The 3,807-nt window shown below is 42.6% G+C and overlaps 1 long non-coding RNA gene across 2 annotated transcripts; it reads right to left on the bottom strand.

Annotated features, from left to right (window-relative positions):
- Positions 1-6: 6 nt before the first annotated feature.
- On the bottom strand, positions 7-3,688 carry LOC118323747. 2 transcript variants are annotated; one of them, XR_004796509.1, is made up of 4 exons: positions 3,181-3,688; positions 2,039-2,157; positions 972-1,821; positions 8-465 (listed from the first exon to the last, which is right to left on the bottom strand). It is a non-coding gene; the product is annotated as an uncharacterized LOC118323747 (long non-coding RNA). The 2 variants fall into 2 exon arrangements; XR_004796508.1 differs by having other exon boundaries at positions 7-1,821; positions 3,181-3,580.
- Between the last annotated feature and the right edge of the window lie 119 nt (positions 3,689-3,807).

The following is a 3,807-nucleotide window of genomic DNA, read 5'->3' as shown; positions in this document are numbered from 1 at the left end:
AAAAAAAAAAAAAAAAAGGACAGAGATGGAGATGGTCACAAGAATCAAGTCACACGAATGGAAAGTATATTAAATGGCGAATGCTACCTAGTGACACAAGAACAGGTGTCCTGCAACAAGGACAAAATGGACAGTCTTTTTGTCAAGTCTATTTTTGTCTTTGTAATGAAACCTGAAAATGTCTTCTGGCCTCCATACCATGGTAGCCTAATAATCACAGTGAAGGATCTTAAGGATCACAGTTTTGTTTTCTTTGTTGTGGCCTAAGCATTTGCTCCAGATGTTTCCTAGGAGCTGATTTACACGGTACTAAATTACCACTGACGGGTGCTGAGGTAGTAAAGTTACATTTTCAAATTCCACACATAGTGGCTTTAAAGTTAAAGAAACTTACCCCTGCTGATGGACTCATTGTGCTGCTTGTATTACTCTTCTCTTCTACCAGATATCCCTCAATCCGTGACTCTGACCAAATCAAATAAAGATAGTAAGTGTCCTTGAAAACACAAGTTTCCATATAGTACGTTAAGTAACGTTAGTGTTGCTGTAGTTCTTTTTTATGGTTAATATTCAAACTTTAGCTTAAAAATGAACTAATGTTATATTTGGAAAATGGGAACAATAAAACAATTGAATTGTCTTTAGCTACTTGTGCAAAGGAAGGGCACTTCTTCCACTTCCCAACAAGACAAGAGTTAGTAAATTTACAAAACAATTTAACTAGCTAATCAATTGATTCCATTAAATACCAAAATTAAAAGGTTTCACATTGTAAAATTAACAACCAACTTAAGTAAAGTAAAGTAATTTAAGTAAATGAATGATGGTTGGCTCTTGAGTTCTCTATCTGCCAGTAAAGCTCTGGCAGCCAAATCTGTTTGTCTGGATTTAAGTTTTCTTGACGACACACCCCTCTAAACTACAGACCATCACATAGAAATAAAACAGCTGAAGAAAACATGTTTTCTTACCGTTAATGTGTGAATTAAGTTGAATTATCTTCTGCAGGTTCATGAAGTCAGAGAGGTTCCAAAGATACACCCATGCTCTCCGTGGTAACCAAGGCTGAATCCAGTTCAAAAGGTTCCAATTCCAAAATGTTTCCAAAATAAACACCATGCACTAAATTTGTTTGAATCTGAAACTGTGCACCGAGCAAAGCTTTAAGCCACAGTAATGAATACATTTAAAAACAAAGCCAGGATCATTATGGGAATTTGTCACTTTATGCAGCTGTGTAAATACATGCATGCATTGACTGACAATTCCCCACTTTTATTATTAAATTATTAGTGATCTTATTTCAGTTACCTGAAGTAGTCACATGTGTGCAAAAGGATTCTACAATAGTGTGCTGACACGCTAATGTTAGCAACATACTAAGCAGGGGACACCAAACTGTTTTTAATTTTCTCTCCTTTCTCTTCAGTGGAATCCATTTATCTCCATTTGTGGTGATTTTGAAGGTGAATTTTTTGATAAACTGAAGGTAAACATGTGTTCCTTTATAGGTTGAGAAAATTCTCCTACTTCTGAAGCTAAATAAGCCATTCATAGGCCCTCTTGAATTAAAATTAGACGAGATATGTGGTTCTCAAAAAAGCGAACTATTCAGTCAGATAGTGATTTATTATGTATGTAATGCAATCAAGATTTCACGCTATTTCAAGGACTTTATACAAAATCTAAGCATTTTTCAGACCTTAAACACACCACATGAAAATTCAAGTGTTGTCAAGGATTTGCAGCACATGTACGAACCCAGTAAAATACTCACACAGAGTTGAAGAGGTAGGCTCGTCCCTGGCTGCCTTGGAAAGACTACGGGACATGGAGATAAAATAAAATCAGAGGAAAAGAAAAAGCCACGAGCCCATTTGATATGTGGATCAAACACAACAAATCAATGATACATTTCCCAGCTTCGCTAAAAATCACGTCAGTCCAGTTTTTCCGGTTTAGCTGCTTTCTAAACAATGCAAGAGCCATGAAGTTGTGTTCAGAGCCACCTGAGATGACTAACAACAACAAAGCTCACCTTGGAGATAAGATCGTCATGGTTGGCCAGGTGGGCGCGGCAGTGCACACAGCTGTAGCGACGGTGGCAGGAGTCCAGGTAAGCCTGGAACGTCTTGGCCTTTGTCAGCTTCACCATGGCTGAGGAGGAAGAGGGTAGGAGGAAGCAGAATTGTAGTATGTCGTTTTGCATGTTAGTGGTGCAGGAATACGTGCTCCTAAGACTCACTGTTTAACCATACATGTGAACTGAGGACTTTCATTTTGAGTACGTTCACCTACAGCAATGAGGAAGTTGAAGACATTAGGCACAGGCAGGTTTGCCTTTGGCTTTTAACGTCATTGCATGAAAGCAATAAAACAATGTAAGGCAGACCTGACCTGAGTGCTAATAAACTCATTCTGTTAACCAGTCAGACACTATTCAGCATGACAATCAGTATTTCAGACAATAATTTGCAGCTTTCCAGATCACGTTCAGTCTTTTGTCTTTTGCACACAATTATGGGAAGTGAATATCAAGTGACTCTAAGACATAATAAGACAAAACTCTGGGCTCAGCTAGCTTAGGTTTAACACTTTATTGACCAAGATGGTGGATTAAAAACTACAAAGCCCACGTTTTTCCATGTTCCTGGTAGGAATGTGCTTTGATTGACTGGGACAGATTAATCCAACCACACTGTGAATGACTGAATAGCAGCCCTAGTAAACATTATGCTGTTATCATGCATCTTCTTACAGTCCACACTGTGCAGAGGCTGACCTATAGTGGAGGAAACACTTGACAAGGCGTGTATAGTGATAAATGAGCACAATTAGTTGAGACTAATGTTGACAGACGGGCTGGGACTCAGTTTACCAGGACGCTTGTTTCCTGGTTCATAATAGTTTGCACAAACAATCCCCGCTGCTATCAGTTAACCCAAACTCAAGCCCCTGCAACGTGTGCTGTGCCCTGTATGTCCTGTCCAACACTGCTGTCCGCCTGTCAGTCGGTCAGTATACCACACATGTCCACAGAAGGGCCTGAGACATCTGTCCGCTCCGACAGACACTGGACACCAGCGTGTTGGCTAGCTGGTTAGCTTCACTGTGACAACATAGGGCAGCGAGCAGCAGATGCGCATTGCAGGATATTCCGCGGCGGTCTGCGGCTCTCACCTGATAACACTGAAGCTCCTCACAGTCTGCACGGCGGACACAAGGTGGCTGACAGCGGGTTCACAGCAGCGGTAGGTGGTCGGCAGGTCGGCTCCGTCCAACTGTCGACCACGCGTTGACAACAAAGACAAACACAGACAGCCTCCGGTCTGTCGGTCGGTCCGTCCGTCCGTCGGTCGGTCGGTCGCTGCAGCCCGTTTACCCGCGTCCCGGGCTTGAATCCGAACCAGCTTCCAAAGTTCCTCCACGGCCTTCGCTGAAACAGGAGCAGGAATCCGACAGTGCTGGCAGGCTGACAGGAGGACCGTGCGGCGGGCCCGGCGGGAGAAACAACTGTGGTTTGTTTATGAAAACACGCAGAGGAGGAAGTCTGAAGAGTGCAAAACAAATCCCTGTCGGCCAATGGGAGCCGGCGGGTGACGTTCAGAATGTGGGTCAACCAATCAGAGTGGACTTCACAGGAGCCTTTTATGGCTATCAGTGGGAGATTTGGTACAGTCTTATGAGTGCTGTTAGTGGTTATCAGGTCCTGCTGCTGGGTTTGGGATAAAGTCCTTCACACTGGTTGCAAACGATTTCTGGATTTCTTTGCAGTATTGACTCGAGGCTATGTGTGTGTGTGTGTGT

Source organism: Morone saxatilis, unplaced genomic scaffold, assembly GCF_004916995.1.
Source record: "Morone saxatilis isolate NCDOM2014 unplaced genomic scaffold, NCSU_SB_2.0 Contig14, whole genome shotgun sequence".
Taxonomy (NCBI): domain Eukaryota; kingdom Metazoa; phylum Chordata; class Actinopteri; family Moronidae; genus Morone; species Morone saxatilis.
The sequence above is the reverse complement of the archived record's forward strand: the minus strand, read 5'-3'. Positions and strand labels throughout refer to the sequence as shown.